This window comes from Dermochelys coriacea, chromosome 26, assembly GCF_009764565.3.
Source record: "Dermochelys coriacea isolate rDerCor1 chromosome 26, rDerCor1.pri.v4, whole genome shotgun sequence".
Classification (NCBI taxonomy): Eukaryota; Metazoa; Chordata; order Testudines; family Dermochelyidae; genus Dermochelys; species Dermochelys coriacea.
The window spans coordinates 4,468,520-4,491,397 of NC_050093.1; the positions used below are offsets into that span (position 1 = coordinate 4,468,520).

Genomic DNA, 22,878 nt, shown 5'->3' on the forward strand with positions numbered 1-22,878 from the left:
CATGATCCTGTAGTTTCCCCAACTACAGTTGTGGTTGTGGTACTGGTGCATAAATAGGCATTGGCAAAAATTAGCGCTGCACCTAGAGGACATTTATTCCTGGATTAAATCTTTAATTCTACATGTAACCATGGACATTGAAACTTAGACAATTACAATGTCTGGTAATCCCTGGTTTTATTCCTGGATCTTCCTATGTGATGGTAAACATCTCTTCTGCTGCCCTTTCGTCAAAGGGGAATAATAGTATACGGTCAATAAATTAGCTTCAGTTACCAACATTCATCGTGGCTTTTGAACTGACTATTGTGTTTATGAAAATGGAAAATATTATAGAAGTACAGGACTCCTGATAAGCATATATTACGGTGCTGGGTTCCTGACAACATCTAACTGGGGGGAAATGGCAGGAGTAGAGGGTAGCAACCACATAGCTTTCTTCCAAGGGCAGGATCACAACCAAACCTGTTTTGAAGAAGGGAAATTGCCTGGATTATCTTTGGTCTGCTCACAGGGCTGAGCACTGGTCAATGATGACTATGGTTTGTTCATGGCTCTCCACTAATGCAAATAATTGATGTCTCACAACAGTCACTTCTCAGAATAAAGGTAGGACTGATACCAAAGTTCAGGATAAGCCTTTCCTTCAGATTTCATGCGTGAGCATTTTCTGAAGTCTCTACTAAAATTTGTAGGGCAGGTGCCTTCTGTTACCTGTCTACAGGGCTCTGCTGCTGTATTAACAAAAGGCGGAGGGTTGTGCTCACAAATAAGCTAGTCTCTAGCCTTCTCCCCCCAACACTTCCACTAGTGGGAGCCCCACTCTAGCTTGGAGCGAGTCTAGATGGCAGGGTGGGTGAAACAGCAGGAGCTGCCTGTGCTCTGTCTCCCATCATATCCCCATTGTTGCTGCTGCCGGTGGGGAAAATATAGGGAAGGCCATAGAGTGGAATTGAGCTAGTGTTATGTGCCCTATAATTGGTGCAAACCTGGCTCTGGAGGAGGAAAAAACTCCACACTTTGGCACTTCACCAAAACAGTCTTGGCACTACAATTCAATGAGACAAGGTGCGTGAGGAAATCTCCAGCTCTGCATAGCTCGAAAGCTTGTCTCTAACTGCAGTTGGTCCAATAAAATACCTCATCCACCTTGTCTCTCTAATAGTGTGACCAACATGACTAGAACACCACATACACAATTCACTGACTTTACCACATTACTGGAGTAGGCTATCCAAAAGTCAAATGAATGTAATGCAAGTCCTTACCATATTCATCTGTGGAGTGAGTTCACAATGTGTCAGGGTCACTAGCATTAACGCTTTCTGCTGAAAGTCTGGTGGGTGATTGCAGAAAGTGATTCATCTTCCTTTTAGGCCAGGTATCTCTTCCTGGCTAGGGTGATGTAGCCTGCAAAACAACATTAGCATTTGAATGGCCATAAACTCTGGGGCTTAATGCTTCAGCTAGGCAAAAGTTGAGTGAGTTGCTGTCTAGCTGAAGCCAGTTTTCAGGAAGGATGGGATAGCACCAGCAACTCTGTATAGAAAAGCATGTATTTGAAATACACTAAAGGAAAGGCACAAACTGACTGTAAAGCCTTAGAATAAGGGGGTTTCCATGGGCCCTGCTCCAGGCTCCTGAAACTGAGCGCTGACCTACATAATTTTTGTGCCATAACTGTTGGGTGGGGGTGGGGTTTTTTTTTTTTTAATACTGACATTGTTATACTGGTTCAACCCCTAAGGCGGAATACGTTATACTGCCATAAGTTTGTAGTGTTGAAGCCATGTTGTCCCAGGATTTGAGAGACAAGGTGGGTGAGATAATACCTTTTACTGGACCAATATCTGAGGCAAGCTTTTGAGCTCCACAGAGCTGCTCTTCGGGTCTGCATTGGATCTCAAAAGCTTCTCTTTCACCAACAAAAGTTGGTCCAATAGAAGATTATTCCCTTGCCCACCTTTTGTCTCTACTGCTCTGACCATTTTTATGTTGGTAAAATTGCTTCCACACTCTGTGTGTGTGTGTGTGTGTGTGTGTTGGGGGTGGGAAGGGAGGGTTATGTCACTTTATAGTTACAATGGTACCACTGTAAACGTGGGTAAACATCCTCCCTGTAAAAAGACAAAAAGTAGGGGAATGTAGTAGGAAGAGAGCCTGAAACATAAGCCCTTGTTCACTTTTTAAGGGCTGTGCCCCCTTGCACTTCAGTTCACTTTTTTAAGTGCCATGTCTGGAGTTTCCCCAACTTCTGTAGTGCTTCTGTGACAGCCATCTTCTGTAAACAAACTTTCCTTTTGCTTGCATGATAAAACCCAGGACTCACTGAGGTCTCCTCCTCCCTATCAAACAGCCATTCCATTTTGAAATTTGCTGAGGTACAGGAATACAACAAGGCCTTGCAGCTGATGAAGGAGTTAGTTGATATTTTTAAATTCACTTAAATGTTCAAACTAATTCTTGGAAAATATGTTTTTCCTTGGGCACAAGCCATTATCTCTAGGAAAATGGCATTTATAATTGCATTGCCAGTCTTGGATATATATACATCTTGACTTTTTCAGGCACACTTAAGAGAGCAAAATTCATTCATTCCCTGCTGTTCTCAAAAAGGGGGGGAGAAGGAGTAGAAAAATGGAAGACAATATACATAGCAGAGAAGGGAGCCAAGAGCCAGCAGAAAGGCATTTTTGACTCAGTGGGTGACCTTGGTTAATGCCTATATGCTTCTGTTTCCCCATCTGTAAAAAGCATCTTGTGGACCTTTGATGGAAAGGTAGAAGGATGGTCTGGTAGTTGAGGCACTGGCCTGCATCCAAGTCTGGAGTCAATCCCAGCTCTGCCATATATTTCTTGTACCCTGATATTGAGCCCCATAGAGCCAGGTGCTGCATATACACCTAGTAAGAAACAATCACTGTGCCAAAGAGTCTAAGTAGACAGGACAGACAAAGGGTGGGCAGAGAGGAAGTATTATTTTACAGAAGGGGAGTTGAAGCACAGAGAGATTAGGGCCTAGACCCTCTAAGGTATTTACCCTCCTAACTTCCATGGAGTTCAGTGAAAGGAGCCTAAATACCTTTGGAATCAGAGCCTTGCCCAAAAGCACGCAGGCAGCAGTATTGCCATCATCGATGGGTTAGCAAGTGTAAGGCAGGGTCCAAAAAATCCTGAGATGGAGACTGTTCCAAAGCAGAACCAGGAACTCAACAGGAGCCTCCCAAGTTCTAGCGCAGGGCCACAATCCCCCTTAAAGGAAAGTCTTATGATTAAGGCACTTTGATAACTGCTTTAAATTATGGCAGCAGAGCGAACCCTCTGTCCAGCTAAGGGAGACTGGATTTGCCTGTTCCCTGGCGCTTGTTCTTGGTTTGGAAACATCAATTACAGAAGAGGGTCCAAAGTTCATAAGAAGAAAAGGAGTACTTGTGGCACCTTAGAGACTAACAAATATATTTGAGCATAAGCTTTCGTGAGCTACAGCTCACTTCATTGGAACCAAAGTTCATAAGTGACCTCAGGCAAAAGAGATTTCAAACACTGGTCACGCTGGGAGAAGGGATTCCTAAAGCCCTGCAGCAGCTGGGACAAAGGCCATGCAAACAGCCACAGAGCAGGAGTGTCTTGGAGCCAGGCACCTGCCCTTAAATCTCTGCAGAACTGTGAGGTTTGTTAAAAAAACAAATAAAAGAATCCCTGTGAACATGAATGGGCTGGAATTAAGCGTGTATTTGCTATAACTGAGGTGCTTGTCAATGAGTCATTCTCACTTGCTTGGGGAAGATTGCACGAGATCTATTTGTCAATGTGCTGTAATAGTTTCTCATTTGACAAGCCTTCTGCCTCCTGATGAAAGGAGTTTCCTTTCGTCACTTAGCACCTTCCTTGTAAGGGATGAGGAAGGAGCAGCAGTATCAATGCCTTTAAAGCTAATTGCTGGCTGCTGATAGTCTTGGAGGTACTAACTAACTGGTGTGGCTTCACCAATGAAAGAGCCCTGCTGATCTTGCCAAGAAACACAGACTTAATATAAGTGATCCAGAAGCAGGGGTGGGTGCCTTATGAGTTTAGTTAAGCAATGGCTTCCTCCAGGCACCCCTGGACCAGTGTGAAGAATATACTTTGCTGCCAGTGTATAAAAGGTTTGTGTTTTAATGTATAACATCAATTTTTAGTAAAAAGAAAAGGAGTACTTGTGGCACCTTAGAGACTAACAAATTTATTAGAGCATAAGCTTTCGTGAGCTACAGCTCACTTCACTAATGCATCCGATGAAGTGAGCTGTAGCTCACGAAAGCTTATGCTCAACTAAATTTGTTAGTCTCTAAGGTGCCATAAGTACTCCTTTTCTTTTTGCGAATACAGACTAACACGGCTGCTACTCTGAAACCTATCAATTTTTAGTGGTAGTCTCTTTGGTTAAATGACCTGCTCAGTCATAGTTCTCTAGGACTTAAACATGATAATGGGCTCCAAGTCTAGTAACCCTAGAGCTGAATGAAAGCTTCCTAAATTTGAATTCTTCTTTTTTTTTTTAAATTGCTGTCAGAACTCTGAACTTTGGTTAAAAAAAACAAAAAACCCAACTTAAAGCTGCTTCTTCTTTCCTCCAGACCCTCTCCTGCATTGATATAACTTTCTTCTTGCTGAACAAAGCTGTAGGCTAATATTTTCAAAAGTAGGTAGTGACTCTAGTTATCTGACTGAGGACACCTTTAACACATATGTTGTGGTGGTGGGTGTCTTGTTGTATATGGATTTATTTTTTGGTGGGTGCCCAGCAATTTCTAAAAGTCAAGCGTTTTAAGGTGTCTGACTGGGTACCCAAAATAGCTAGCAGTTTCTGAAAAACTGGGCTGTAACTTAAATGAGATTAATAATCATTACTCTTTAACTTGCTACCTTCTGGTATAAGGCATAAAGATAACTACTTGTATTCCTCTGCTACAGTGGTCTTGCCTTTCCTGCATGTTGTCTTCCATTAGACATGTGAAATCTGATTCCCATTAACTCTAGTACCGTGGTCTTCTTAACAAGAGATCTGGCTGTATCCATATCTGAGGAAGTGTGTGTGGGGAAACTGTTACTATCTCTTCTCTTTAGATGGTGTGTTAGAGCCTCAGAAGAAGTAGCAGCCTCCACTGTGTATGTCTGGTGGCCCTGGGTGTCCAGAGGATGGGGTGGTAAGACTCAAAATAACCCCTTCTAGCCATGTGTAATAGCTCTTGGGGCAGTTGCAGACTATTTTAGACTGAGTGTGCATTTGCTTTAGACTAGCCACTCAACAACACTGAAGCAGCCTGTGTAATGATTGGAAGAGCTCTTGTGAATTCATGTAAATCTGAGGGATTTAAGCCTGCCTTAGACACATGGTTTCAGAGTAGCAGCCGTGTTAGTCTGTATTCGCAAAAAGAAAAGGAGTACTTGTGGCACCTTAGAGACGAACAAATTTATTAGAGCATAAGCTTTCGTGAGCTACAGCTCACTTCATCGGATGCATCCGATGAAGTGAGCTGTAGCTCACGAAAGCTTATGCTCTAATAAATTTGTTAGTCTCTAAGGTGCCACAAGTACTCCTTTTCTTTTAGACACATGGATTTCCCAGTGCCTGTTAGCTACTCTGCTAGGTACCCACATTCAGCTTTGAAAATCTGTTCTCTGTCAGATGGAATACCTCCTCTTGAGTTGGTGAGTGTAGAAGAATCTATAGTACTGCAAAGTAGGGTGACCATATAGCAAGTGTGAAAAATCGGGACAGAGAGTGGGGGGGTAATAGGAGCCTATATAAGAAAAAGCCCCAAATATTGGGACTGTCCCTATAAAATCTGGACATCTGGTCACCCTATTGCAGACACTCTCACAAAACTAACTTTTCTGTAGCAGACACCAGAGTTTTCACCTGATGTGAAAATGAACTGTAACTAGCCCCGGGCTAAGGTAGTGAATTATGGCAATTCACATTCAATTCCTAACTCTAGTAAAGATTGCTCACTCTAAACAATGAGATTCATATTTGCTGTATGCTTGGTCAAGTGCTATTCCTTGATTGTTGTCTAGCCCTCAGTGTGGACAGTTTCCTTTTGTACTTGAGAAAGGAAGCCTCATCTCCAATTTGTTGCAAATTGCTTTGCTCTGGCTGAAATATTCTGGGGTGAGGTGTGTGGGGGAAATAAGGGGAACTTAAGTGCCCATTTTGGGAGAAGATTTTGATTGATCTCTGTGGTTAAGACTGACTGGAACCTCTGAGACTTGGACCCTGTTTCTAGCTATGCCACAGATCCCCTGTTTGACCTTGGACAAATCACTTAATCTCTCTTCTGTAAAACAGAAGAGGGGGAAATTTTTATTTCTTTGTCAGATGGGTATTCTGAGGATAGCATTAATTTCAATTCAATGAGCCCATTGGCATGACAAGCTGAGTTTTGCCAGAAGATAATAGAACTAACTAGGTAGTAAGCCAGCTACCTCAGAAACATAGCCAGATGGATTGATGCCCAAAGGAGGGTGGAAGTCTTAAGATCTGTTGCAATCCCAAAAGGTGGGAGGTGGTGGTGAGCAACCTTCATGTTGGAGATATTACTTGACAATAGTAAGTGCTATAACTATTAATAAAATGTGAAATAGCCATTCAGTCTGGAGCCTAGGAAACCCCTTCAGTGTAATCAGCTAACACAATGCTCACCTGGAGAGGATGGGTCAGGTCTGAATCACAGGATCCACACAAACTTCAAAGAAAATCCTAAACACGGTGACAAACCAATACAGCCGATAAGTGGCAGTATTAGTCCATGGTTTGGCCTGATTCACCCATGTACCTTGAGTTGTTACTTAAGGCTTGTCTAATTGAGAAAGTTGTGCTGGCTTAACATCAGTATGTGTGTTGGTTTTTAAGTAGACTTAAACTGGTGTGGATGTTTTGGGTTTAAACTAGACTTTTATTTCCCTTTAGCTGAGGCAAATTAAAACCTGCAGATACAGACTAAAGCAGCTGCTACTCTGAAACCTGAATTAAGAGTGTCTACCCAGAAGCCTACCTTGGCTTAATTTAAATTGGTTTTTAAAACAGATTAAGATAAACCAGTGCAACTTTTCCTGTGTACACAAGGCCTTGATCCTAGTTTGATTTGGTAACAGGAGTCTTGCACTCATGTCACAGTTGCGTCAAATAGGCTGAGGTTTTTAGTTTCATCCCTTTCTTTAAATCTTCTCTGGCTGATGACTGACTACAGAAAATTGTCACTAGCAAGCGGGGTGGGGACTACATAACTGCTAGCTTCACTGAGGTGTTAAGGTCAAAGCCTTACCAGTATCCTTTTAAATGCAAAACTCATCAGGTTGATGTTAACACAAACGCTTTGCAGTCCCTGATCTCCCCTCCTCCTTTTGTTCCAGGCTAGGTGCTTTGGTTAATGATCCTCCAAACCGATACTGCCAGGATGGGATTTCTGTATTTTTGGATTTTCTAGAGATACAAAATGGCCTTGGCTGTGAAAAAGAGCAGGATGTTTTCTCTGTCCTCTGCATTCTTGATTTTTTTCCCAGTTAGGACCCTTTTCATACTCTGATCTGATGGGTCCTGGCTGTGTTTAGCCATGACTATACAAGGATTCTATTTCCTGAGTCTGCTATTCACTAGCGTAAATGTTCCATAATCCAGGCTATCCTACAAAGTATCCGGCCTTCTGGCTCACACACTTATAGCAATTGTACTTTCCCGAGATGGTTAAGCCCACCTTGCAGGGTAGCTGGGACTGAGTCTAGTGCATGGGAGACAGTAGTATAGCCTGGAGGGCTGAGTGCTGGACTGGGAGTCAGGAGACTTGGCCCTGGCTCTGCCATTGACCAGCTTGACTTTAAGCAAGTCACTTCCCACCCCTCTGTTTCCCCATCTGTAAAGTGGGGATTATGAGAGATGCCTCGTCTTGAGATGTGGTGGTGGGCACTATATCAGATGGGTATTACATTATTCCTGTTGCGCAAATACAGCCCGCTTTCACTGCCAAGCCCTACATTGCACATAAGGGAAAAAGGCCATGGAAGCTTTAGGTTGGATGCTAAAATGCTGGGCTAGGGGTCAGGAGACCTAGATCTTATTCCCGTCTCGGTCACTGGCCTACTTTGTGACCTTGGGTAAGTCTCTTTTCCTCTAGAGTAACCAGACAGCAAGTTTGAGAAATCAGGACGGGGGTAGGGTATAATAGGCACCTATATAAGACAAAGCTCCAAATATCGGGACTGGCCCTATGAAATCAGGACATTTGGTCACCCTATTCTCCTCCCATCCTGCATGACTACTTAAATTGTAGGCTCTTCAGGGCTGGGGCTTCTCTTGCTGTATAGCTGGTCTTGTCTAAATACAGTTACCTGGGTTTAACTCTCATTTTAATTAGACTGGAGCCTGATCTCACTTGTTTCAAACTCATTCTGTTGGTTTAGCTTGTAACAGCAAATGTACCGATCTAAGCTAACGCCTTGTCTTTTTTTTCAGACTGGTTCTATTGCATCGGTCTAACTAAATCGGTATACAATAACACTAGTTCTAATGGAACAACTCTGTAGGTCAGGCCTCTGTAAAACAGTTTGCACAATGGGACTTGGGGGGTACTTTCAGGAGCTACGGTCATACAAATAAACTCTTTGCCAGGCTCCACTTCAGACTAGTGCGAGTCCCCAGCATGACAGTCCCCTTCCTCCTGCCCAGGCAGAGCCTCAGAGCAGAGGAACACCAAATCAAAATGCTGAATGACTTTATCTCCAGCGCATTCGTGGTAAGCTCAGTTCCATAGGGGTGGGGGCGGGGGATGAAGCGCAGGCTTGGAGCATGTGCTGCAGGAAACTATTCCTGTGTGCAAGCATTCCAGTCTTCTGCAGTGACTTGAGTGCTAGTACTGGCCTGAATGCCCCATGGCTCCACAACGGGGCATGTGGCACTATACAAGGTAGCGTCTTTCTGTGATGTGAAGACAAGGCACTGACCACTTTGCCAATGTCTTGGCCCAACTAGATAACTCTGCTTAAATCTCCCCCTGCAGTGTGAGAGGTAGTAATTGTCACTCCCTGACTAACGCTGCTGCTGTGATATAAACAGCTGCCATGCTCTGTTCTAGAGGAGGCCGAATTTCATTGCATCTTGGAGTGTACAATCAAAAGTAAGTAAGCACATTAATGGAGAGAGCTGGGGAAATGTGGACAGTGTCTTCAGTGACTTGGCATCTTTCAATTCAGAGCTTGAGGAGGAACTGAAATGTTCTCAGTTGTGGACCAGACAGCTGTCCTGCTGCGTGAATGAGCTGGAGTGCCTCACATGCCCAGAGGTAGGCAGACACTCAATGGCTCTCATGGGAGCACTGAGGAGGTCTGGATTCTGGTGACTGATCTACTTTCTCCTGGACCCCCTTGCGCTGTGCAGGTGGAGTGGCGTAATTCTGTCCATTCCAGCCTGGGTGAGAAGCTGCAGTTGCACCTGGAGTGCTCACTACTGGAGAAGCAGGAGTTGGAGTGCAGAGCTCTGAGGGCTGAGGAGAACATCCAGGACCTCAAATGGGAGAGTAAGGACCCTGCGTGTGATACAGGGGAGGTGTAGGGACGTGTGCAATTCTTTGCACCAAGTATATGGCTGATTCCAGGCTCTGAGCAATACTCCCTTGTGGGAAAGGAGGTTAGGATGTGGCCAGGAACAAAAGCTGCTCAAAACTTGCTGTCCATCTGGGGGTGGAAGCAGGAAGACAGCCCTGACCATCCCAAATGCCTATACGTAGAAGCTCAAAGCATTTCAGAGATGGGTGAATCTCCCACTCTTCTTACACACCTGGGAGGTAAGTCAAGTGACTTGTATCCAGGGTACTTAACTGTCATGCCCTTGGTGTAACCACTGTCCAGCGTTGTCATGTGCTGATGTCAACATTGACACTAAATGGAATAATGTCTCCCTCTCCCCTTCTGTAGTTGCTGTTCTGCAGAAGTGCCTGCAGGCTGAGTGTCCCTCTCCAACCACCCTAGCTCTATTGGCTACTGCTCCTCAGTCTCTTCCACCCTCCCTTTCCCCTCCCCTGTGACTTTCTTCCATCAGGTAAGACGTGTGGCAACTCTCCCATCATTATGAAGGGATGGGTATGGATGGGCAACTCTACAACAAACTCAAGCCCTAGAGATAAACCAGGTTGTGGGGCTGGGATGACTAAAGAGGTGTCAGAAGTAACAGGGGAACTCCAAATTGCACCTTGCAACCAGGCTTCAGCCCTACAACTCTGCAAAGAACTGACTCTTTGGATTTGCCAGTGAACTGAAAAGTTGGTTTTGAGTTGAACCAAAACTTTCAGTTAATTTAAAACACTGAACTTTGTTCAGCAATGTTTGAGTTTTTTGACTTCTGCCATCTTTAAACTCCTCTGATAAAATAGTTCTGAAACAGTCACTCAAAACTAAAAAACAAACGCTTAGATTTTTTTTTTCCAGAACCTTCTGGTGGTTTTGCTTAAAAAGAAGAAGAAAAATATTTCTAAATTCTGTCAGTGTTGCAAAATCTGAATTATTCCACTTGAAAAATGGACATATTTTGCCAAACTGCGAGTGTTAACTGTCAAGTACAAACAGCAAGCAAGAAGTGGTGCGGAACTTGATAAGGACATGACTGTCGGTTAGAATCTTGTTCTCTGTAGTATTTACTTGGCTTTTCCTACTAAATATTTAGACTTTAAAAAAAAAATCCCTAATAATGACCTGACCAGAAAGGCATGCAATGTGGGGGAGCCCTTTGCCAGCTTGTGGACACTTACAGGTGGATCTAAATGAATGGGCACAGCGTGTACTCTGGGGGAAGAAGGGGTTCACTGGCACTGGTCTCAATACTCTTAGCTTGTATGGCATCAACTGAGGTGCTAATTGGTCAAATGCTGCTTACCCCAGTGTTCTGAGGTTCCTCAGCCTTGTCATGGGTGAATGAAGTTGGGGACCAATGGACTCAGTCCTTCTTGCCTGTTTTTTTAACTCTAGCTTTTTCTGATTATGGAATACCACGTGTCTGAGCCATACGCACGCTCTGTGCAGTGCACTGGCCAAACCTTTCTTGGACTCCAAAATAAAATCTGTTTTACGTACTACTCAAACTTTGCATGTCTCTGTTCCCTGCTGCTTGCAGGTACAGGGTTGGGTCTGGTGCTATCCCAGTAATGACCACAGTATGGTGCTCTCATCTCAAATTCTGGATAGTGCTAATTCTGTGGTGCTATGTAATAGCCCCTGGAATTTCTAGGGAAGGCTGAGTTTGTGGACTGCAAGTGAATCTGCTCCAAAAGCTGCAGCAAGCAGAATGTGAATACTAACTTTAATAAATAAAGGTTACTGGGGCTCAAGGAAAGAGTGTGCTTCCCCAATAGACTCAAATCTTCCCTACAACTACGGCTTTTTATCTGAAGGAAGCCCAGATAGACCTGGCAGTAGCTTATTCTCTGGGGCATTAAGTTCTTGGCATCTGAGGACTGGCTTAGCACTCAAGTGTTGATGGAATCTGGGGTGGATAGGTAAAGAGCAGTCACTTGCATACACAGAAAAACCAACAGTAGCTGGAGGCCCTGGAGTTCTGGAGGGAGCCTGGTTGTGCTAGGTGCTGTATGTACATCTTGTAAAGGCCATTCAGGGTTCTGTGACCAGCTCACACACTAATCTCCTCCACTGGCCCATACTGCCTTGCCCAAAACTTAGGAAAGGGGGAATCTTCTTCCCCATCAGGTGATTACTTCAGCATAAGCAGGCTGGAAGCTTCTTTGAGTAAATCAAGCTCTACTCTTGCAGGTTGACAGCTGATCATCCTGCCTGCTGTAGAGACTAGTTAGGGGTTCTGGAGTGAGACTAATCCTTGTCTACCATGGACAAGAAGGTTGGTTCTGTGTCTTCAAATCAGCCCTGTGTGCCTCTCTGCTCCTCCATTTCCGAGACCTGATGCACCAACCCTCTGCCCTAGCATATTCCTGTTTACATAAGAACAGACATACTAGATCAGACCAAAGGTCCATCTAGCCCAGTATCCTGTCTTCTGACTGTGGCCAACACCAGGTGCCCCAGAGGGAATGAACAGAAGAGGTAATCAAGTGATCCATCCCTTGGAGCCTATTTCCAGCTTCTGTACTCTTCCCCCCCCCCCACCCCACTTTCATTACATTCCTCAGAAGCTTCCAGCTTGACTCAAAGATTTTTTGTTTGGTGAGGGGATTCCTGCAGCGTTTGCTGAGTGAGGGCATGCGCTCAACAGCAAATGCTGGATTAATGGACTGACTCTACCCTTAGATAGGCAAGATGGGGGAGGTATCTTATTGAACCAACTTTTGAGCTTACTGGACACAGTCATTTGAGCAGTTACTGCTCAAGAGGGTTAGAAACATGAGTAGGAAATAAGACTTAACGGGGCACCCAAAAAGCAAACGTGTGTGTAAAAAAACATTTGTGGGAGGGTGATGCTTTGAATGAAGCCCAACAACTGTAGCTATACCAACTTGACTTTTAATTGTAACCAAACTCTTGCCTCATTAGGGTCCTAGTGTCCTGTGTTCTGTTGTAGCCAGGGGAACAGAGAGGATTCCATTCAGTTGGTCTATCTGGGCACACCCCACTGGGCACAAGGTGCTGGGTACCAAGAAAATACCAAGATTCTGTGGGTTAAAAATCAAACTCAGTCCATCTTCTCATGCAGCAGGGCGTTAGCAATGTTGCAAAACGTGCAGGAGCAGTGGAAGGAGGATAAACGTGAATGAGGAGTAATGGACTGAAATGCAACAAATGCTGTCGCGAACCCTCCTGCCTTGCCACTGAGATAAGAGGTCTCTTCTCGTAGCCTAGTACTGTCCTTGTTGTATAGTGGGGAGTAGCCCTACGATAGCAATAGGCATAGCTGCATGGATGCAGGCAAGGGCAAATTGGTTAGCACTAACAGAGCACCTTAAAATTTTACCTCTGTGCAAACTGAGTGGCCTTTATAACACTCTACTGATCCCTAGATGCAGGCAGTGGTTGCTGACTGGGGGTGACTTTAGAGTGTAGATGAGGCCTAACACTTGTGCCAATAGGACAGGAGAGGCAAACTACAGCCCAGAGGTGGTTTGAGATGGATCTGGCCCAGCCGAACAGGGCTTGTCTACACTAGAAAATTAATCGTGTTCAAAACCACATTAACTAACCTAATAAACACAGGTTAAACACTAACCTCACTATGTAGAGAGGGGTGGTTGGGTTTAACTGCCAGCTGATCGTGGCTGACCTGACCTGACCTGAAGGTTATTCCCAGACAACTAACCCCAGGTTAAAAACAGCTGTCTACTCAGAGCATTGGTTAATATAACTTCCATGTGCAGCTGAGCCCAATGGAGGAAGAATTCCCCTTCCCCTGTAGTTCTTGCTGAGCTGATTAATGCTAGCTCTGCCATTTAGGGTCATGTGGACTAATTGGATCCCTGACTGCTTACATGTCAACTCTGTTATCAGTAAAAAGAAAAGGAGTACTTGTGGCACCTTAGAGACTAACAAATTTATTAGAGCATAAGCTTTCGTGAGCTACAGCTCACTTCATCGGATGCATTAGTGAAGTGAGCTGTAGCTCACGAAAGCTTATGCTCTAATAAATTTGTTAGTCTCTAAGGTGCCACAAGTACTCCTTTTCTTTTTGCGAATACAGACTAACACGGCTGCTACTCTGAAACCTGTCTGTTATCAGTGACTGGGATGAGAAAACTCTGTCCCTGGTGACTCCTGTATGAGACAGTAGGAGCTGGGCTGTGTATGGAAAATCCACACTGGCTGCTAGACACACACTGCCACTTTGTCTTTGGTAGAAAGAAGGGGAAGTGGAAGTCAGATAATATGGAGGGGTCTTAGAAATCCCCTTGAGGGAACATTCAATTTGAGGCTGTTTCTCCAGGTGAGACACAGATCCATGCTATGCTGTGAAAAAGCACTATTACAGCCTGGGCGTGACAGAGCTGGGGGAATGCTGTTCCTCCTCTTTGCCAGCTCAGCACAGAAGCCTGAACCTCTTTAATATTATTTCTAGTGCCTTAGAGGACAAGTGCATTATGGGGAGGGTACTTAGCAGGATGCTAAACAAACAGCCCCATATTTCATTGCGAAGAGACAGCAGGTACTGTGCTAAATGGGACTTGCTGATCCCACAGCTGCTGCCCTCATGCATTTACACACTTGTCTTATTTTTTTTTTAAAGTAATGATTAATGAAGGCTGCATGTGGGTCTTATCCCTTCAACCACCTGATTTCAGCCAGGCAGTTCCTGGGAACAGCTGTCGCCTCATTTAGGGAAGGGGCAAGAACAAACATTCCCCCTAGGGCTCTTGGTTTGTGCTGGCAGATGTATGGCAGGGGGCTGATGTACTTAGGAAAGTGACTGCAGGTGATTTGCAAATCAAAAGAGGCTTTACCTCCTACCCGCTCTTGCCCTATGTGATCAAGATGGCACTGCTTAATTAGTCAGACTTTCAAAAGTGATTCTGGCCTTCTCAATGTTTGGGGATTAGCCATGATTCAGCCCTCAGTGGGCAACAATGGGTGTAGCTGCACCAATGCAAAAATCTCTCTAGTTAGATGACAAGAAAAAGCAAAAGCTTGCTCTGGTCAAATTAGCCCAGGTTTCAAGCTGGGGTAAGCTCAAGTGGTGCAAATCATAGCTTTCCTTCTGTATGTTCAGGGTTATTATGACTGCTTTCTGCCATGCTGGATGATTCAGGGTTAATCCTAAGCATGGGATAAGGCAAGAAACATGCCCTTACTGCTGCCTAAGGTCTGTGGCTACTGTTGTTCCTGTGATATATAGTGCCACCATCCTGTGCATGTGGGGCTGGACTATATTGGCTGTATACCACTGAGCGCTAGAGTGGTCAAGAAACCATGGGCCCACCGGGTGAATTGTGCCATCTCTTCCTGCTAAGTGTGCCTCATGGGGAGTCTCTAGCTTCAAATCATCAACTTCATACGGAAAGCCATCCTCCCAATACCAGCTCTCCAGCTGGTGATGAATCCAAATGTATGAGTGAGCCACCCCTGAAGCTGGTCCTCCAAGTTATCTGGCAGTGAGACTCGCCAGCAGCTAAGCTACATAGTGCTGTTAAAGGAGAGGACCTCTGTGAGCCTTTGCCCTCTCCTCCCATCCCTACAAAGGGTCTATTGCATTCATAATGGCCCACAGTTTGAAGCGGCATTGGGAACTCTGGGATGCATGCCCAGAAAGCATGGCAGTTAACATGACTGAGGGCAGGGTTTATGTGGATGTGGAGTGTAACAGCAAGTCAAATTCAAATAACGTGAGAAACAGACAATTGTTTTTGCTATCACTGACCCACAGAGGGTCAGGCTATTTCAGTCCCGGCCTCAGGTTTCCTAACTCTGGCTACAGCAGAACTGACATTATTTGTATAACAGTAACCTCTAGGCATCCTAGTCAGGAACCGGGACCCCATGGTACGAGGCACTGTACAAACATAGACCAAAAAGACAGCTGCTGCCCCAAAGAGTTTACAGTCTAATGTCAGTAATCGCAGATACTGTAGCAGTTTTACCTGTAACTGGCAAGGATCCTACCAGCTGCCTCTATAATAGAGAGGTATGTATATCAATCTCCCCTCTGTTTTTTCCACCAAATGCATCCGATGAAGTGAGCTGTAGCTCACGAAATCTTAAGCTCTAATAAATTTGTTAGTCTCTAAGGTGCCACAAGTACTCCTTTTCTTTTCTCTATAATAGAGAGTGTTTCAATTCCTCCCACTGCCCAGGACAGAATGATACAAACTCCAGGTGTGTGGAAAGATGCAGCTAACTGTTTTTTAAATCCCTTTTTTGAATGGGGGAAAAAAACTAGGCCAACTCACCCTTATTATCATGAATCTGTCCCACATGCAGTCTCCTCCCTGCCTTCCTCTCTCTCTCTCTCTCTACCCCACCCTTCCGCCATGGCCCTGCCTCTTGCTGCTTATGCTGTTATTAGACACCCTTGCTCCTGAGGGGGCACTAATGACCTAGTTAGCTCATTAAAGTGAAGTTCCCAAGGGCTCTTGAGTTCTCCTTGATGGGCTCCTCTCCAGCCTAGCTCTGTTGTCTTGTCCCTCTGGAAACCTACATGTGGCTAATCTGCTGGGCAAATGGAATGTTTGCCCTGGTGAAAAGAAAACAAACAGGATGTGACAAAGCAATATATTTTTAAAAAGTGGCCTGTGGTTTTGGTGCAAAGGTGGCCGCAGGGCGTTTTACATACCTATGTGTGAGAGAAACAGCCCAGAGTTCACTGCAGAGCCTGGATGCCTCCCAGGATGAAACCAGTTCTGACAGCTGAATTCCATCCCGGGGCATGATGCTGCCCACCTGCCCCCACATCACTGGAACTGTGAACTGGGAAAGGGCCACAGCTGCTAGAGACCTGGAGAGTTTAATAGGCTAAAATTCCTTAAGTAGCTAGAGATGGATTGGCCCTAAGCAACCGTGAAGTTTTGGGGAGTAATCTTTACAGTGTGGCCTTGAGCTCTCTGGAGGGGCAGTGCCTTAGCAGATCAGGTGCTAGACCAGGACTTGGGACCTGGGTTCTATTCCCAGCTGTGATCTTGGGTAAGTTACTTTGCCTCTTTCCCTAACCATCCTTTATCTAATTAGACTGTAGCCTCTTTGGGGTGGGGAGTGCCTCTTATTACATGTCTGTACTGCACCCAGCAGGATCAGGTCTTGGTCTCTGTGAGCTGCTATAATACAAATATAATAAGAGCCTGAGCTGGATCCAAGTTTTTCCTAAGTCTTGGATATTTGGGTCATTACGGAGAAGGCCCACCTTAATAGAACCTGCCTGACAGGGCTTGATTCCTTTCAGCTGGGGCAGTGGCATAGTGAGGTCATTTGAAGACACAGTAATAGCAGATCCTGCTCAGAAAGGGGGGGGAGGGGGCATCTCCTCCCACGCTGGCTATTTTCAAAGATTTTAAAAAATCCTGGGCCCTGTGAGCAAAGCCAAGGTTTCCCTGGAAGGCATCAGCAACAGATGGCAAGTGTCCAATATAAATACCTTCCTCCTATTCCTTCTGCCACCTTCCCGCTGGAGAATGCCTGTAAGTGATGCCTCTTGGGATGTAGACAGGCACTGCCACACTGAATTAATCTAGTGCACAGCTCTCCAAGGGAAGCGGTGGTGAGATCCCTTGGATCCTGCATGCCCCTCCCAGGAAAGGAATCAGTGGAATGAGAGAAGAAGTTGCTCATGATATGCAATTTACCTCATTTGCATGTTCCTTCCATCCTCTCCCCAGCTGCCACCCCCTGCTTTTAATAGGTCATGGCCCAGGAGTCATTGCTCCAAGCACTGCATGATAACTGGGGGATGGATCATGGCAGGAAATTTGTCCTGTTATTTTTAGTGCTGGGAATATGACTGTCTCACCTGTCACATATTATGAAAGCTGCTTAAGGCTCAATTACCCATAACTGAGGCGGTGAAGGGGGTAGGATGTATGGGGCTGGGGCCGGGCTATACTACATGGGGCTGCTGCAGTTGGACAATTAAGGTGCTTCGCGGATCCTGTCAGCCATTGTATCCCCACTGGGGAGCTGTTTTTTTTCTTCATTATTAGTGTCACTGAGATGCAGCTGGCACACAAACTGTGAACATGTCAGATCCACACAGCAAAGAGAGAAAATTGGTTTAAGGGAGAATAGTCTGTGAGAACAGTTGAAATACGGCCTCCGCTTTGGTTAAGGCATTTTAGTGTGTGTGTATGTATTTTTTTTCCCCCTTTCATTCTATTGTAGAAGAAAATCTGCTTGTCCTGGAGAGCTCCAGCATTGGAATAGGAAGGCAAGCTGCAGTTCAAGACTTAGGCTTGCCCTACACTAAAAAGTTAGATCAGACCAGCTACATTGTGCTGGGGTGTGAAAAATCCACACTCCTGAGCGACATAGTTAGCCCCTGGTGTCGAAGGCGCTAGGTTGATGGAAGAATTCTTCTGTCGACCTAGCCACTGCCCCTTGGGGAGGTGGATTGCCTACACTGTCGACAGGAGAGGCCCTTGCGTCAGCATTGGTAGCGTCTACCCTGAAGCACTGCAGTGCTGTGGTTGTACCGCTGTAGCTTTTCAAGTGTAGACAAGCCCTGAGCTGCATCAGAAGAACTGGGTGGGGGAGCCTAGGACTGAAACAGCAGGGAGTGGGTGCTGCGGGGGGGGGGAGTTTATGCAGCTCCCATCTAGACCATGCTTGGCTCTAACCAGAGCTATCAGCCTCTCACATATATGCAAGCAAGTGCTACACTATTCATACTAAAGGAGCATACCTGGTGTCTATAGGGTGCACAAGAGAGGCTCTGCAGGCTAGTGCATTAGGAGAGCTAGGTTCTCTTCTGGGCTGACTCTTATCTGTGTGTGTGACCTTGGGCAAGGCGCCTCCCTGCTCTGTGCCTCACCTTATCTCTGTTTTACAGATTGGAATGATGCTCCCCTTCTTTGTAAAGAGCTTTGAGGGCTCTGGATGAAAATGCCAAGGGACATATATTGTCCTGAGTGACCCTGCAGCTCACCAGGGTTTCCCAAAGCAGTATTCCCAGAAGATGGCTGTCTGTCATGGCCGACCCTAAGAACTCCAATGAAGAGATTTCCTAGCAAGTAACTTTGCGTAGTTCCTCTAGCAAGATCTGAAAAGACTGAGGCCCTCCTTGAAATGTTCCACTCCCAGTTGTACGCCTATTGTTTGGCTGGGTGGTGTCTTCCACCCCTGAGTTGGCTGCCTTTCAGTTGTGGTTGAAGTGACAGCCGTTATGCCTAGATCCTGCTAACACTGACTTATCGCAGGCGTAACTTGATGCGTGATTAGTACCCTGGAACTCAGTGCAATGACGAATGTGTGTTTGCAAGGTCAGGGGCGTAAGCTGAAATGCACTTTGGGGTCTTTCAGTGTGAGCTGTTGTGCCTGCAAGGAGAATAGAATATGCTGGGTCAGGGATGATACAAAGCTGGGAGGTATTGCCAATTTAGAGAAGGACCAGGATATCCTACAGGAGGATCTGGATGACCTTGTAAAGTGGAGTAATAGTAATAAGATGAAATTTAATAGTAAGAAGTGTAAGGTCATGCATTTAGGGATTAATGACAAGAATTTTAGTTATAAGCAGGGGACGCATCAATTAGAAGTAATGGAGGAGAAGCACCTTGGAGTATTGGTTGATCATAGGATGACTATGAGCCGCCAATGTGATATGGCGGTGAAAAAAGTTAATGCAGTCTTGGGATGTGTCAGGCGAGGTGTTTCCAGTAGAGATAAGGAGGTTTTAGTACCTTTATAAACGCCACTGGTGAGACCTCACCTGGAATACTATGTGCAGTTCTGGTCTCCCAGGTTTAAGAAGGATGAATTCTTGTCTTATGAAAGGAGACTCAAGGAGCTTGGCTTGTTTAGCCTCACTAAAAGAAGGTTGAGGGGAGACATGATTGCTCTCTACAGATATATCCGAGGGATAAATACCGGAGAGGGAGAGGAATCATTTAAACTCAGTACCAATGTGGACACAAGAACAAATGGATATAAACTGGTCATTGGGAAGTTTAGACTTGAAATTAGACGAAGGTTTCTAACCATCAGGGGAGTGAAGTTTTGGAATAGCCTTGCAAGGGAAGCAGTGGGGGCACAAGATCTATCTGGCTTTAAAATTAAACTCGATAAGTTTATGGAGGAGATGGTATGATGGGATAACATGATTTTGGTAATTAATTGATCTTTAAATATTCATGGTAAATAGGCCTAATGGCCTGTGATGGGATATTAGATGGATGGGATCTGAGTTACCCAGGAAAGAATTTTCTGTAGTATCTAGCTGGTGAATCTTGCCCATATGCTCAGGGTTTAGCTGATCGCCATATTTGGGGTCGGGAAGGAATTTTCCTCCAGGGCAGATTGGAAGAGGCCCTGTAGGTTTTTTGCCTTCCTCTGTAGCATGGGGCACAGGTCACTTGCTGGAGGATTCTCTGCTCCTTGAAGTCTTTAAACTACGATTTGAGGACTTCAATAGCTCAGACATATGTGAGAGGTTTTTCGCAGGAGTGGGTGAGATTTTGTGGCCTGCGTTGTGCAGGAGGTCGGACTAGATGATCATAACGGTCCCTTCTGACCTTAGTATCTATGCATCTCTGATTCTCCACTGCCCTGCGCTGCATGTGGTCATATACCTCAATCAGCCCTCTCCTGATCCCATAGCATTTGCACTCGCTGTGCGCTGGGGTAAATAACTGCATGAGGCCAATAGGAAATCAGCCCCCATGTGTTTATCTCATTCGGATTTGTAGGTAGCAGATGGGGAAGTGAATGTGCCTAATAACTGGTAGCCCTAGCTGGTAGCTTCCACGAAGACAGAAGGGATGTGAATAAGGAGGGATGTGCGTGTGTGTTAGGAGCAGCATCTGCCATTAACACTGATTTCCAGTCTGGTTTCCGATGCCAAGAATCTAAAAGAAAATCAATAGATTGGCTCTTCCTTGGGCTTGGCATTTCCCGTCTCATTAGAAGCTGGAATCACAGCCTCATAGTTTCATGAGTCAAAGCCGGGGGAGGCCCTGTAGTGTAAACTTGCACGCCGCCTTCTTAGGGAGGTCATGCTGGTGTGTTAGCGCCTCTCCTCTGGAGCTGCTGCTGGCTCCTGCTAGCAGAACAGGAAAGGGAAAAATGAAGGCAGCTGGTTGAACAGCATCTTGCTTCATTAACCCCAGCAGCCTGCCATGCAAATGAGAGGGGAGTGTGTATACCCTGATATTGAGGGGAAAAGGGGCTGAGTTTATCTGGCTTAATTTGATCCTGGAATGGGGGAGCATCCCAAATGTCTGGGATGAAATTTAATGGTGCAAAGTTCAAGGTCATGCCCTTAGGGACTAACGACAAGAATGGTTGCTATCAGTTGGAAGTGACAGAGGAGGATAAAGACGTGAGTATATTGGTCAATTACAGGATGACTGGTGATGTGATGAGGCTGTGAAAAAAGTCTAATGCAATCCTAGGATGCATCAGGCGAGGTATTTCAGTAGAGATATGGCCGTATTATTAACATTATATAAAGCACTGGTGAGAACTCATCTAGAATTCTGTGCAATTTTGGTCTTCCATATTTAATAAGGACAAATTAAAACAGGTACAGGTGTAGAGAAGGGCTACTAGGATGATCAGAGAAGTGAAAAACCTACCTTATGAGAGGAAACTTAAGGAAACTTTGTTAGGCTTGTTTAGCCTAACAAAAACGAAGGCTGAGGGGAGAGATAATTGCTCTCTATAAATACATCAGAGGGATAAATACCAGAATGGGGGAGGAGTTATTTAAGTTAAGGGCTAATGTTGGCACAAGAACAAATGGATGTAAACTGGCCATCAATAAATTTAGGCTTCAAATTAGACAAAGGTTTCTAACCATCAGAGTGAAGTTCTGGAACAGCACCCCAAGGGGAGTAGTGGGATCAAAAACCTAACTTGTGAGCTATGGAGAGCATAGTATAATGACGTGTCCTACAATGGCACATGGCTCATCCATGACGGCTATTAGCAAATATCTCCAACGGCCAGAGATGGGACACTAGATGGGGAGGTCTCTGAGTTACTACAGAGAATTCTTTCCCAGGTGTTTGGCTGATGGGTCTCACCCTCAAGCTCATGGTCTAACTGATCGCTATTTTAGAGGTCGGGAAGGAATTTTCCCCCTACAACAGATTGGCAGAGACCCTGGTTTTTTTCACCTTCCTTTGCAGCGTGGGGCAGGGGTCACTTGCTGGTTTGAACTAGAGTAAATGATGGATTCTCTGTAACTTGAAGTCTTTAAATCAAAATCTGAGGACTTCAGTAATGCAATCAGAGGTTATGGACCTACTGCAGGACGGGGTAGCTGGGTGAGGTTCTGTGGCCTGTGATGTGCCGGAGGCCAGACTAGATGATCATGATGGTTCCTTCTGTCCTTAAAATCTATGAATCTGTGAGTGGGGTATTGGATATTGGGGGACAACATATGACCTGTCAACTCCCTCCCCTCCCATATCTGTCTGCAAAGTCAATGAAATTTGTGTTTGTTTTTGTGGGGGAAATGATAGAAGGGGTGCTCATCTCTGCTCTTTGCTCCCTATCCCCCAAAGCCAATCCATGATAGCAGCAGCCCACAACTCATCAGAATTTCCATGCAGTTCCAGCACTAGGGAGCAACCTTACAAACACAGCAGAGGGAAAAATAAAAAGTGGCCCAAAAACTGAATGGAAACTGAACTCTCCTCTGTTGCCTACAGGTGGAGTCTCCAGGCACTTTGTCCCAGATCCTGAAAGTTAGGAGCCTAAATACTTTTGAGGATCTAGGCTCTTGTCCATCACAACCAGAGCCTGGACTCCAGCGAGACCTTGTGGCATTTCAAATAAAGCCACTGTGTGCTAGAGATAATGCAATGCTTCCTACAGGAAAGGGACTCAGGGGATTAGGTTTAATATTTAGGAGGATGTTTGGTTCATGGATTGATTCTGCCAATGTGCATGCCACTTAAAATGTCACTGCACATATTGTTTTAAATCTCTCTCTGCATCCATGCATCACTGCATGATCTTTTCCTAGCTTTTTCCTCTAGCAACATCGGCTGCTGTGATGTAAGTCAGACTGGACAATTTGAGGCTGCTGAAGTAGCACTCATTTAAAGTTGATGAAGAACTGTTACAGTACTGGCCAGGGACTCAGGAGATCTGGCTTCAATTCCCAGCTCTGCCACAGAAATCCCTGTCTGACCTTGGGCACATCACTTATGGCCAGACTTGCAAAGGTATTTAGGTGCCCAAGAGGCAAATTGGCACCTAGCTGGATTTTTAAAAGCACTTCGGTGCCTTGGGATATTCCAAAGCACCTAT

The 22,878-nt window shown here is 45.2% G+C and overlaps 1 long non-coding RNA gene across 5 annotated transcripts; it reads left to right on the top strand.

Moving 5' to 3' along the window:
- Positions 1 to 4,066: 4,066 nt before the first annotated feature.
- On the top strand, positions 4,067 to 10,193 carry LOC122457532. 5 transcript variants are annotated; one of them, XR_006277092.1, is made up of 7 exons: positions 4,070 to 4,145; positions 4,617 to 4,681; positions 5,107 to 5,186; positions 8,648 to 8,771; positions 9,229 to 9,317; positions 9,413 to 9,551; positions 9,949 to 10,193. It is a non-coding gene; the product is annotated as an uncharacterized LOC122457532 (long non-coding RNA). The 5 variants fall into 5 exon arrangements; XR_006277093.1 differs by lacking the exon at positions 4,617 to 4,681 and having other exon boundaries at positions 4,067 to 4,145; positions 9,949 to 10,190; XR_006277095.1 differs by lacking the exon at positions 4,070 to 4,145 and having other exon boundaries at positions 4,413 to 4,681; positions 9,949 to 10,190.
- The last annotated feature ends 12,685 nt before the right edge of the window (positions 10,194 to 22,878 follow it).